This window comes from Emys orbicularis, chromosome 17 (assembly GCF_028017835.1).
Source record: "Emys orbicularis isolate rEmyOrb1 chromosome 17, rEmyOrb1.hap1, whole genome shotgun sequence".
NCBI classification, from domain to species: domain Eukaryota; kingdom Metazoa; phylum Chordata; order Testudines; family Emydidae; genus Emys; species Emys orbicularis.
The window spans coordinates 15,968,663-15,983,344 of record NC_088699.1 but is presented as its reverse complement, the minus strand read 5'-3'; positions in this window follow the sequence as shown (position 1 = coordinate 15,983,344).

Sequence of the window (14,682 nt, the reverse complement as noted above, 5' to 3'; positions counted from 1 at the left end):
GAGGAAGGGTGGTCTTGTGGTTAAAGCACGAAGATCAGGATGTCTCAGTTCTGTTCTGTGACATACAGCTGAGGGTTGGAAGGGTGGCCTAGTGGAGCGGGAACCTGAATATGACTCAGGACTCAAGCCGAATTCAAAGTTCCAGTGCAGCTATCTCTGAATTATCTTAGGCAGGTCAACTTAAATTACTCTGTCTCAGTTATCCCTCTGTAAAAGAGGTCTAAATACTTCTCTAACTCACAGAAGTGTTGTAAGGATAAAACCCATTCATGTCTGTGAGGTGTTCAAATACTAGTCATGAGGCCCGTATATGTAATAGAGCATATGACCTCGGACAAGTTACTTACTTCCTCTATAAGGAAACAAAGAGGTTAACAGTTACCTATGTGTTATTGGTGTGTGTTTTGATGCAGGATAAGTTAATGCTCTGCTTCCCCCACGAAACAGAACCATCAGGTTCTGCATAGGCACTAAAAATGTCACCAATTTTCAATTATGTGTCTTCTGTGTTTAACTTGATCCAAATGCATAGCACATTCTAAGTACTGCTCTAATGAGTGAGTCTCTCAAACCTCTTTGCAAGAAATTTAATTTTCTTGATAAATAACAGATTAAAGGTCACTCAGACCAGTGCCACATGTAAAATGAATGAATGCTGCTTTCGATACACCTGTGCAAAATCAATGTCTTGCACAGGCTACTTTATGTGCATCATGTTTATTTGTATATTCTTGTAAAAAAATCAATGAGAAATTATTAAACTAAAAATCCTGAGCACAATATTTTATATGTTATTAAGCTACTTATGAGTTTGGTTAGGATAAGAAATGTCTTCAGTTAGCTTCATGGTGAGATATTGAATTGCAATATTTAAGTTCGAGGTTGTCTCTCCTGTCTTTGGAGGGTTCTTAAGTAGTAGATTTCATTAAGTGGGAATGCTTTTATGCTATTAGTATTTTGCAGTGAGTTAACATTAAAGGCAGCTCTCAAGAATGTCCCAATGAATGTACTCATTTCAGTAGGCATTTGCAGGATTGAGATATCACAGCGTACATTTCAGTGGCAACGTGGACTTTTTTTTTTTAAATTATGCCAGTGATGGGATTAGTTGTGAGTGGAGATTACCTGTTTGAGTGAGAGCTGCAGGATCAGGTCCTAATATTTTTAACTGAGTCACTCGCCCTTATTAGATCAAGGCTACAGAATATGTGTAAATGCATGCACAAAGTGGGAGATTCCAGACAACTGAGAAACAAGCATGAGTCAGGCTGTGAAAATGCTCTTGGAATGCTGATCGCTGGAGTGAGTCAGTCCAAGGGGCAGGTGCGAAATTGAGAGAGGGAGAGGAAAAGATTTTGGGGATGATTCTCCCTTACTGGGAGTTTTGTCATTGACTTCAGTGAGTTCATAGGGGGACTGAGAAACAGCAGTCTAGAGAAGATTTCTACCCACCGGGTAATTAGCACCTGAAGCATCATGCAAAGGGTGGATGGAAGAGAGGGAGAGAGAGAGACAACAAATAGGACCTTAATGCAGATATTTAACATGAAGAGCCTCATTTAAATATAAAAGGAAATCGGGGTAAGCAGCTGAATAGTATATACAGACCTTAGATTATTATATAGAATCTGTAGGTTATGTTTTTTTCCACATACAGAACTAAACTAGATAACCTATGCAATAATCGCTTTTTAAAATCTTTTGTTTTGTCTTTAGTTAATTTCCTTTTATTAAAATGTATTTTATTTCAATACCCCATCTTTCTGTTAATGAACTGTAAATTAACTCAAAATCCTGAACAGGGTGCTGAAAAGCTTAATTAACCAGTAGCTCAGGAAGATCATTCCCTATTTCTTCAAGTCCTGCACATGCACTCAAGTTGCCAATATACAGGACAGGATTCTATATCAAAGCTGAAATGTCTGTAAGTCTCTTCTCATTGTATGTATTGGCCCTTTGTGTGTGGTTTATTTTAATGTTCTGGTGGACAGTTTCCAGAGGCCCTATGAAATTCCAGTTATCCCCAGAAGACATCTGTATGCAGGTTTTTCCCAGTTTGAATCCATTTGGCATATGGGTAGAGTCCCCGATAAATGTCTTCTAAAGAAGCATTAAATTGTAACTAAAGGGATTGTGATACTGTACAGTGCTCATGTCCTATTAATTTGATGGCCATTTTGTGGGTTATCTGAAATACATTGGTTTAAAAAACAACATCATCATCATAACTCGTATAAACTAGCATTCTTGTTGGCAGCCTCAGACGAGAGGTCAAGAACCGAATGGAAATGAGCCTGAATTTTCCTTTCACCGTTAGATGTTCTGCTCTGTCAGAAGTGCCATCTCCTATACTGATTGGTATCTGTTCGGTTGATAAACTGAGAACTTTAGTCCAATCCAGCACCTTACGATAGCAATAAGTTTACTTGAAAACATTTAACAGGTCAACAACAATTTCACACAGATGGCTGACCAGAGCATCATCCCTCAGCGATGGCGCTCACTATGGGGGGATCCTCTCAATCAGGAAGGCTACTACATGCTCCAGCAGCTCTTCAAAGTCTAAACATAGGCTAGGTCTACACTAGGGGGGGGGATTGATTTAAGATACGCAAATTCAGCTACGCGAATAGCGTAGCTGAATTTGACGTATCCTATTCCACTTACCCTGCTGTGAGGACGGCGGCAAATCGACCGCTGCGGCTCCCCCATCGACGGCGCTTACTCCTCCTGACAAGGTGGGAGTACGCGCGTCGATTCGGGGATTGATTTATCCGTCTAGATGAGACGTGATAAATCGATCCCCGAGAGATCGATTTCTACCCGCCGATCTGGGCGGGTAGTGTAGACTAGCCCTACACTGAGAGAATCAGAGTTTAAGCCAAAAGGGACCACCCGATCATGTAGTCTCATTCCCTGTGTATTACAGAGCAGTAAATACCACACACCCACCTCCACACCAAGCCCAACCACCAGAAATAGACCAGAGTATTATAGCACTCTGGAGACTCGAGCTTCAGTGAGCTTGTGATGGTTCTCAGAGCACCCGGACTGCAAGGCATCTTGTTAACCCCTGCCTCCAGCATGAGCGAGTCTTGCCTGAGGCTAGCTTGGTGTCCGCTCCCTAACACTACCAGCCTTTCAGCCACTCAAACACTCCCCTCTGGGCTTTGCCAGCCCTGTCTTTGCCTTGCAGGTTAACAAGACAGACACCCCAGTCCAAGTTCCTTTGAAACATTCCACTGAGATATCCAGCCCCTGATACTTGTTACTCAGAAATCCCAGATCCTCTGTCCCCAAAGCAATTCTTGACCTCTCTTCTGAGACTGCTAATGAGGATGCTAGTTTATACCAGCTATGGTAGTAGGCTTTTTGACCAATGTATTTCACATGGCCCATCAAATGTCTATCAGATTGATAGGATTTTAGCTGAGTACAAGAAAGTTTACCAGTTTTATTTTAAACCACCATTCCTGTATAACACACAGGACTTGTAATAATAATAATATAAAGGTTTATTTGAGAAATGATAGAGATTCACCTAGAAACAAGAGGGAGTGATGAAAACAAATGGCTACAATAGAAAACAAAATCATAAAATGTGAACCTGCATCTACGCTTAATTACCTTTCCAATCTACGGAAGTAGGTTTTCCCAAAAAAGTTCAGTCTGTTGCAGGGCTGGCTGACTTCACAGGAACCAGAATCCAACTTTTCATGAGGGCATCCCCGCTCCTCAAAATATCTCCTCAGAGAAAGGATGCCGAGTGCTTTTCCCCACGCTGTGTTCCACTGAAACAGTTTTTTGTCTTTACTCATAGGCAGGGTGAGCCTGTCTCTTGTAATCTTCGTCTTCTTTTTTAACCTCCAAATGGCTTTGATTGTTTGCAGTTGTCTCTGATGGTTTTCCATTGAAAATCTTGGGATGGTCATGAGCCTTGCGTTACATCACCAGCTAACCAAGGATGATGGCCCTCTCAAGCAGGAGGGGGTTATCAGCAAGACATTTTCCCCTGGTGACTAATTTTTACTACAACTCCATAAAACATACTTTCACTATACTTATATTATTCCTTAAATATTACATGTACCTGCATCTCACAATAATGAAGAATCTTTACAAGCTAAGAGCTTTCTGTAGATACTTTACATGCTACTCTTCATGAATAAATATTCTGCAAGATGTGTTTGGTGTAGTGAGTTTGTTAGGTCCGAGATGAAAGTTGTTGCAAAGAACCAGGGACCCTTTGCCAAAGAGCCTCTAAGTCACGGCACTGTTGCCACTAGAATTTAAAACTTTAGTGAACAAGTCTCCAGCCCAACCGGTTTCCTCAAGGAAACAATGAGAGAGACCATATCGATCAGTATGATAGGTAGTGGTCTCAGCAGCCAGCTACCCTAGGCCATGAACCTGCAATGAGCTCAGCTCAGGTAGACTATAGAGACCACGTATGGGACAAATGGAGTATTAGTATCACACCAATGCAGCTGTGGCAATAATTCAACCCTTATCTCATCTATAGTACCTGGGCTGTGGAAGTCAAATGTCATACTCTGAGTTTGGTGGTGACTTAGACTGATGAAAACAAATTAAAAATTTCAAATCCCTACCCTAGAGGGAGAACATAATGATCCAAACCAATCCCATTTCCCTCTTCAAAATTATCTTTTTTCAAGGAAACTGATGATTTATGAGATGTTTAGTGGGCAAAAGTCTTAGCCACCACCGTGCTGGGTAGGTTATAAATTATCTACACACGGACTTGGATTTTGAAGGCAATTCATATACTGTCCATCCATGAACATTGCTTCCCTCTCCTACTTTTAAAGCACATAGAAATAAAAATATGATTCTCAGCACTGGGGTGTAGCCGAGGAATTGGTGATTACTGTATGGGGAGTTACTTCGCTTAGTCAACATGCTGAAGCACAACCCACTTAAGCATTTGTTGTTTCTTCCGATCTAAAGGAGTGAAATCACAAAAAACAAACACAAATTTGGTCACAAGGCCCTTGAAGCTCACTGATGGTTGGCCTGTGAAAAATGTAATTTTATTTAGTTAATACAAACGATTGAGGTAAATGGAGAAAAACACAGGGAAGCAGCAAAATCAACAGCACTACTTGCAGCATAAGGAACTGCCCAACATGAATAAGGGAGGCAGAATCTCACCCTTAATGTTTTGTTTTCGATTTGCCTAGATGAGTTTTATTAGGAGGAGGAGTACAGAAGCATCTGGAGGCTGCAACTGAGATCAGGGTTCCATTGTGCAACGCAGGGTGTTCACAGAGAATGAGAGACAGTACTTGCCCTCAAGAGCTTTCAATCTAAACAGACTGAGCACTTTAATTCATTAAGTCTTTGCAAAGTGATTTGTGCTCCTATGGTGGATGTTACTATAGAAGTACAAATTATGATTTATTTTTTTAAATCAGCGATCGATGAGGTTTCCCAAATGCTTACAACATTCCTTCCTTTTGTGATTAGCAAAGTGAAATTTAACAAATAAATTTGGAAGCTGTAAAAGACTCAGACAGCTTCATTTTAGTCAAGGACATTTTCAGCAGCAATATTGTATGGGTATTCAAATCTCTTGAGTGTAGGTGTCAGATGATTGCATGAAGGGGGTAGGAAAAGAATTCCATCTGCCTTTCTCCATGTCACAGTAATACACAAAGGAAAGTAGTTAAAGTAATTTGTGGTGTGTGGGTCAAGACTTTTCCTTCCTCTGAAGCATCAGATCCTAGCCAGTGAATACTGGACTGTTTGGATTTATGATTTGATCATATTTGGCAACTTCTATGTTTTATTTATGTTGCCAAGTTCCAGAGAGAGCACTATGATCTGCATCAAGTTGAATCAAAGGTCAGTCTCTCTATTGATCTAGTTGACATGACTTTTCTGGGACTTTGAGTACAAGAGGTATAATACTGTAGTGTATCAGAGGGGTAGCCGTGTTAGTCTGAATCTGTAGTGGTTTCTGCTCAGAGAAGCAAAGAACAGGACTGTGATTTTCCTTCTTGTGCTGGTGTGTAACTCCCATTCACCTTACTGTAAGTTTGGTGCATACACTGAGAAATGGAGAAATCCCATAGAGGTTTTTGGTGATGCTAGGTACAGAATTCTAGCCATGTGCTATGAACCTAAAATGATGAACTTACAGCATCTTCAGGAAAATCCAATTGGCTTCACTTCCATTTGTGCCTTTGAAAAGTCTCCTCTGCTGGTGCCTCAACATAGATTTAAGGTATCAAATTTTAGGCATCCAGTTTTGAAAATCTTGGCCTGAGCCTATATTTTACCTAAAGCACAGATGCATATATTTTGTGTCAATTTAAATAATCTGCAATGGAAAATAAACTGTGGATTATTAGATTTTAGTATTAATAATAATAAAAAAGCTTTTGCGTTAGAATACCCCACTTTTAAAAAAAGAACAGGAGTACTTGTGGCACCTTAGAGACTAACAAATTTATTAGAGCATAAGCTTTCGTGGGCTACAGCCCACTTCTTCGGCATCCGAAGAAGTGGGCTGTAGCCCACGAAAGCTTATGCTCTAATAAATTTGTTAGTCTCTAAGGTGCCACAAGTACTCCTGTTCTTTTTGCGGATACAGACTAACACGGCTGCTACTCTGAAACCCACTTTTAAAGTCTGCCTACAGGGGGCATGGATCAGCCTAGCACCTCATCAGCTATTCAATTTCTAATAAAATTGAAAATCCACATGGGGACGATCCGGGGGGAGGGAGGGAAGGAGGGGGGGGAACACCCTGAAACAAAGAGCAGTAAGATAAATGGCTTCCTTTCTCAAATGCATACAGTGAAACAATGGTACTAAATGAGATACAATTCCCGACAAAGATCTCTTCTGTTCTCTAAAGGCTTTTATTGTGCTTCATGTACCTGGAGTTATGTTTTATCTTCACAAGAAAAAAAGTGGTGTTCTTTATTCTAAGTGAGTCGTCCCCCCTCCCCCCTCCACTTGCTGAGATTTAAGTAAGCTCTTGTAGTGCTCTCTCTCTGATCAGGCTTAGAGATTTGGAAAGCCCTGAGTTTGCAAGGATAAAAAAAGCCTTAGTATCTAGACATTGATAGATCTGATTCATCACCTCGGGAGGACATTACCACACAGCTAGTGCCACAGATTGTCTCGATAACAAGCTCCGGATTCTTCTTGGCATGCACCTTCATTTAAAGGTCAAAGATCTATACAGAAGAGGAATTGCTGGGTAAAAAAATAAAGCTCTCACTGCTTGACAAAGCCAAATTCTTCACTGAGACTGGTGGATTTAGAATGAGAAGAGCGGACCTGATTCATGGTTGAACAAAGGCACCTTTAAGTCACGTTGGCAGTGTAAAGGGGGGGGGCAGAAATGCCTCTCCACAGAATGTTTCCTCAGCCAGTGCGGAACGGGTGTAAGGTCTCTAAACTGGCTCTGCTTCCATCTGGCATATCAGGTGTAAGACGACGGCAGGGCGGAAGTGCTCGGCTTCATGGCTATTCTCTGTTTTTCAGAGCCCACGTTGGGGGGCCATGGGAAGCAGAGAGTAAGATAACCCTGAAGCTGCTCTAATTTACATCATAGGCTGGGCAGGGTCCTGCCTTAAGGACACTTGTCCCCTTATACCTCCTTGTACCTATCCCAAGCACAGGAATGGAGTAAATGATGGTTATTTATTACTTGTACTGCCATGGCATCTGGGAGCCTCAGCCATGGATCAGGACCCCAATGATGCTAGATGGTGTATGAACACTGAACAAAAAGACAGATTGTAAGCTCCTTGGGGCAAGGACTAAGTATAAGACAAGAGAAAACATGGATACAGGCAGACAAGGAAACAATGAGGCAGTAAGGTCCAAATAGACAAGATAGACACAGGATGGGGGAAAGGGTGGGACACAGCAACAGAGTTGAACAATGTGATGATGGCAAACAAGCTGTGAGTGCCTTGATGGGTTTTGTTCAGTTGATGTGGGTTTTTCCCCCCACAGGGGAGAGTGGGTTTGCTTACGAGGGGGTCAGCTAAATGGAATGAAAAAGGAAGGGAAAGGGAACAGAGCAGGTGTGGAGTTGAAGTGGAGGCGAAGAGAGACTATGAGGAGCGGGTGGGAGAGTTGGAGAAAGCAGGGCAGAGACGGTCAGAATGCTCTGAGTGGAGTGTCTCAAGATCCCTAAGTCTATTCTTGATTATGGGGCCCAGCGTGTGTACAATTTACATGCATTTTCCCCTGAGGATAGGGAAGATTAACAGGCAAATTCAAATGGACGCAGTACATGTTGTAGGCACATTGTGCATAAATCTTATTGGTAGTGACGGGCCAACCTCAAAAGCATCCAGCGATAGTCTTAAGTGCAAACTGAGGAAGAAACCACCAGTTATCCTGTCAGCCAGCCCCACAAGGTTCTTTCCTGGCTATGGATTTTCCCACCACCCCTGGCCACATCTCCAGAGAGCATCTGTTTAGCTCAGTTGTGTGTAGCAGGAACTACTGGATCTCATGTGTGCGGTCACTTGCCTTGAAGTGGTGGGGCTGGAGTCTGGAGTGTGTAAGCAATAACCCATGGCATACTGAGCTTCATCTCCACTTAATCAGGACGTCTCCCAGAGTAGTGATTTAGCAGCCAGGGCTGCTGCTTAATGGCAACAGTAATTCCACTTAATTGGGATGCCTTCAGGTGAGTTAGTTGCTGGCGTATCTGTGCTTCTCTCTGTGTCTGGTTCTGTCTGTTCCTCTAATAGCAGCTCTTGGTCCCTCTTTAGCAGTGATTCACAGAGAAAAGTGCTTCATCTTGTCTTGATCCTTCCATAGGGAGCTAGTTATTATTACCATGATGTTGATAATGAATAAGGTGACCAGATGTCCCGATTTTATAGGGACAGTCCTGATATTCAGAGCTTTCTTTGTCTTATATAGGCGCCTATTACTTCCCACCCCTTGTCCCGATTTTGCACACTTGCTCTCTGGTCACCCTAATAATGAACCACCATTGATATTTAATTCATCCATCCAAAGGAACCCCCAAACATTTAAAATTACTGGTCCCGGATGGGAGAATTTTCCAACATGACAGGCTCAGCTCAGGTATGCAGTGCGGTCTCAGTGGACAGGGCATGGGATAAAAAGCGTGGAGATCTAATTCTGCTCTCTGCCACTGTCCTGCTCTGTGGCACTGGGCAACTCCCTTCACCTCTCCCTGCTGCAGTTTCACCATCTGGAAAATGATTCCTTTATGGAGTATGTTGAGCCCTATGGGTGAAAAGTGTCTTAAAAGAGCCAAGTATTATAATTATCCATTCGGTCATGACTTCTGCCTGCTTGGAACCAACACTGCCTACTGTTTAAGCAAATTCTAAAGGAGTAAACTACTACAAAATAAAAGGCTGAAGTGGTAAGTTCACAGTGTGTGCTGATTCAGTGAGAAGCCTAGGATGCAGTCCTGCAATGTGCAAATTAGTGTGTTACTCTAATTACGACAGTATCTGTAACATTAATCATATTAAGCGTTCATGTGCTTTGGTATACTTGACATAGATTTTCTGGTGCCGGAGGACATATTGGAGATAATTGTTTTCATAAGTAGATTCCATCAAGGCTTCTAGATATTTCTCTTTTTAATCCTTTGTGTAAAACATTGACTTTTCTAATCAATTGTGAAAGTAAATCCCTGGGATTTGCTTGGATTATGTGTGAAATGCAATCGGGAGCACTTAAATTTATCAGTAAATAAACAAACACATAAATCAAAATCTAGAGGGAGAGAAAGCAGAGTCCTCAGTCTCCTGGCTATTATCCATGTTTATTATTTAACTTTAAAATGACAAATCAATGGCAAAATGGAATTAAGTAGCTGTGTTAGCCCAGAAGTCATTTTATCAGTGTATGAGATGCACATGTTTTATATTATACAGGACACAGCATGTTTACTAAGCAAATGAGGGCTGGAAGTTACTGCAAGTCTGCAGGGAGTTGTGTTGCCACATGAGAGAGGAGACCTTGGGAACAGGTTTCTGACAGGCTAAACACAGGCAACAGTATGAAATTGATGTATTCTGTTTCTTGAGAAAAAGAAATTAAATCAGCGTTGTGATTTGCAGATAGATCTGGGCGAAGAGGAGGAAAGTACTTCTTTAGAGGTCATGGGTGAGATAGTTTTAGCTAATATGATGTCAGCCATGACTGCTGCTAGTGTAGATGAGATTAAATTTAGGACTGACCTTGACCAGCTAACACGTGTTAAAGGTGTTAACCTCTGTCTCTTATGGTTGAAATAGGTTAAATAACATATTAACCACAACCTCTGTTCCTGAACTAGAGAAGGCTTAAGAGTGAAATTAATCACTGTGCAGACCACAGAGAGCTAGCACAAGACCTACTACTAATCCGATCATTCCACTGGTATCTTTTGCAGAGAAAAGTCAAAGTTAGAATGAGTAAGGGGGACCCCTCAAATTAATATGTGCTATGAAAATTCTATAGGCTGAAATTCATTTGCATCAACTGTTTATAGTCTGTAGTTAGCCAAACCCACTACATTTTTGCTTGCTTGAAACCCAGCCCAGGTTTGCTTGAAATTCAGCCCCACCTTGCCTAGGTTTGGGGATTATTTTGATGTAACTTGAATCCTGAGTCTTTGTGGGACTTTTTCAGGGAGAAAAATGAACCAAATCCCAGCACCCTAGAGCTCTGTGAAAATGGTGATGAGAGTATGGATACCACCAATAATCTTACTGGATTAAAATCATGGACCCAAATGCCCCTTGATCTTTGGAGACCCTTGGCACCCAACTTCAGAGCAGCTCTGTCTCATCATTAGTTTTGTCACAAAAGTTGGGACATAGAGTGAAATATTCCAGAATAGATCCCTCTGGGGAAGATGATGATCCCTTACCAGGTTAAGCTGCACATCGTAATCGTCAGTGTTGTGGAGAGAGGGAGAAAGGCAGTGAAAAGTAAATGGCATGAAATCCTGGGCCCCATTGACAAAACTCCCATTGACTTCAATGGGGCCCAGATTTTGCCCATAGAATGGGTGCAATCCTCCGCATTGCAGTGGATGAGAGAATCTTTGAATCAACACCCAAAACTTTGGGGACCTCACTCCACTCCTTCGCTATTTTTAAACAACACCTGTGCAGGTTGACAAGAGTGTAGGGAATGGAACATTCAAAGAGGAAGACAATGTAATTTAGAACAGTGGAGGGCAAAATTGTTTTAGTTAAAGCAGGAAAGGAACGGACCACAATTAATTATTTCCTCTAAATCTGGGAAGAAATCTCAGAAGTACAAACCACATCAAAACCCACATCATGGGATTTATCACCATTACAGAGCTCTATCCACTTCTTACTGGCTTAGGCTCTAGAGAATAGTTTTATATAAGGAAAAGGAAAAACTGTAGAGTAATTCAGCACTGCCTACAAAAATCAACGTACAGACAGAGGCTTTCAACAACTAGAGGCCAACAAATCACAAGACAAGTTGCCATTTCTTCTTTTGTTGTTATTATTAGCCATAGTATTTTGTATGCTAGTAGTACCTAGTAGAGCTTCATCTAAAACTGCAGCCTCATTGTGCTATGTGACATACATGTACCGGTACATATTAAGAGGCAGTTCTTGTCCTAATCTAAATAGCCAAGACAGTCAAAGGAGTATTATTACCGCCTTGTATCTGTTGGGGAAAATGAAGCAGAGAGAATAAGTGACTTCCCCAAGTTCACACAGGGCATCTGTGAGCAGGGAATTGAATGTACATCTGCCAGGGTACAATCCAGTACTCTAATCGCAAGATTATCCTCTCTCTTTTGGAACCTAAAAGAGCTCAGAGCTCATGAGTTAAGGAGTGGTGGGCCTGACCGGTAGTTGGAGATGAGGAAATAAGTTAGGCTACTTCAGGGATGGGTCCCTGAATCCCATTTGAATCAGTATTGAATCAACATTCCAATTTGGTATTAGAGGACACTATACTCTTGAAGATGCCATCTTTGGATGAGATGTCAAACTGATCAGGTAAAAATCCTTTCATGACAAGTGTTAGCCAATTTCCAATCTGTATAATTACAAATGTCCAAAAATTGTGTGTTAGGCCCCCCCAAATAGACAGTTGCTTAAAAATCATGAGTTTTTTTGTAATGAATTTGGGGTTCTTTTTCTTTGCCTTCTGTTTTTGAGCCTGGGGTCACACTTTCAAACTTTTCTCTGCAACCATGTGGGTTAAAAACTCACTTAAAAAAATAAATAAAGCCGAGATGCTCATGTAGTCACTTGGCTAAGCAGCGTGGGCTTTAAGGGAAACACTAATTATGTGATTTATTATGCGTGTATCCCAGCATTGGAAGTCTAAACCTTTTAAGTGTAGCCATCCTAAGGCAATTGTACGTCCTCCGGATTTATCTTCTTGTACCATGGTGAAATAGTAGCCATCAGTCCTGCAGGTGCTGTCGACTGAGTCCTCTAATTATCATGAGATTTGTGATAAAAGGGCAAGATCTGGAAACAATGAATGCATCTCCCCTGCAGTTTTCTTCAGATTCAGTGTTCTTTTTTAACCTTCTGTCCTAAACAGTTTCTGTGCAGGGAATGGCATTTCACTGATAAGTAATGCTGTTTGAGGCAATGTGGCATAGTGGGTAGAGCACTGGGCAGGCATTCAATTCCTGGCTCTGCCACTGGTGTGCTGGGTGACACCGGGCAAGTCACTTTGCCGTGTTGTGCCTCAGTTTCCCCCTCTGTAAAATGGGGATGATACTTTGCCTCTCGTTGAGATCTATGGATGAAAAGCCCTATATAAACACTAGGTATTATGATTATTATTTGTAAAGCACTTTGGGGTCCTTGACATGAAAGCTGTGATCTCACTATGTACAGCAGTGCACAGCTAGATCCATTAGGAAGAGAGGCTTGTGGCCTCTGAAACTTCAGCTGCCAGAAGCGTGATGCCAGATTGGCAGATCAGTGGTTTGATCAGGGATATGTTTGCCTAGGTATTGATATATTCCAAGTATCCCTTATTTAATCATTCAAAACAAAGGAGGATTAGAAGCAAAAAGGATTTGCCTCCTCACTCTAATTTCTGGTAGCTTTTGGTTCTCACTTCAGTGCATCAGTATCCTTGCAACCAGTATCCTTGTTAACATGTGTGTGTGGTTGATCCTGCTGCTACACAAACACTTGGTTTTAAACTCATAGTATACTGAAGTCCATTTCATACAGTGTCTTGTACAACCCATTCATTAATCATCTCTGCCAAAAAGCCCGTTTAATTACATTATGTTCAGAATCCATAAAATATAATTAAAATATGTAAATCTATTATATTATTTAATGAGTACACTGAGACCTGAAAGTTTAAATTAGATATAAAAGTGACATGGGCCTACCTCTATTGATTACTTATATTAATAAATCATCTCTGAATTGGACAGAGGTTTTTTCCCCCTATCAGATGGCAATACCTTTATTATTTCATTCATCAATTGTAAAATGTATGCAGTGTTTTAAAACTGTTATGAAGTGGTAATTAATAACTATACAATTTTCCTACAATCTTTTATCCACTCTTTTAGTGTGAGATCTTAAATTCAATTTCTTTTGTTCCTGGTTTCAGTTACTGCAGACTAGCACATTCAGCTCATTTGAGGCATTCAAATCACGAGTCACCTTTGAAAATTTAGGGCATAGAATTAGTACCTTTTTCAAGTCGAAACAAGGCAAATCCATGAGTTGCGACACCATCGTGGTGGATTTACAACGTTGTGGCATGATGCTGTGTGGACCCTGAAAGGGATCTCATGACTGAAGGTCACCCTGGGGACAAAGTCAGAAATGTAGGGGGAGAGAAGGCAGCACACAAATTGGAAGGAAAGATTTCTTTATCTCCAGTGCTAAAATGTGTTTTAGACTGCTGTGTGTTGTTAAACAACTGTTGTGATCCAGTCTGGAGCTGCCCAGAAAATAGTTTTGTTTTGAATTTTGTTCTAGTCTTTTCATCCCTTTTTAGAAGCTTCAAAATGAAATGCGTTTCCCTACCCGTTTTCTTTTCTATTGAACAAACATTGATTCTGTTTCGTAACATGCATTTCTAATGGCATTTTAAAGTTAAAGTTAATTTTCTCCGTCTGTGCTCTTTTATCCCTTGCTCCCAGCACAGCTCCGGGAATTCTGTTTGGCTAAGCTAATTGCTGCTGCAGGGCCAGAAGAGGGAGCCCAACTGCACCTAGTATACTTTGACTGCGAAAAGGTCTCCTGTTAGCCATTGTTTTTATCTGTTCTGCTTTCTCAGTGAAAGAGTGGAGGTCTTTAAAGTGATAGTGACATTAAAATCCAAAGGGCATTTCACATCAGATTATAACTATTTGAAATGAGATCAGCTATTGGGCTGACAGCAAAAAGAGACGGCCCTTTATCACAACTACCTGGTAGTATTTTCAATGTTCTTGATTTTACAAGATCACAGGCATCATGCTCATTTAATACTCGCTGAACCTCCTCACCTCACCCCTTGCCACCCCACCCCCAGCATTTCCTTCCTTTAGGATAGATATGCACCTCATCTCCCCTCAGGAGGCTTACCAGATAGCAACTGTGAAAAAACGGGACAAGGGGTGGGGGGTAATAGGCACCTATATAAGAAAAAGTCCCAAAAAACAGGACAGTCCCTTTAAAAATGGGACATCTG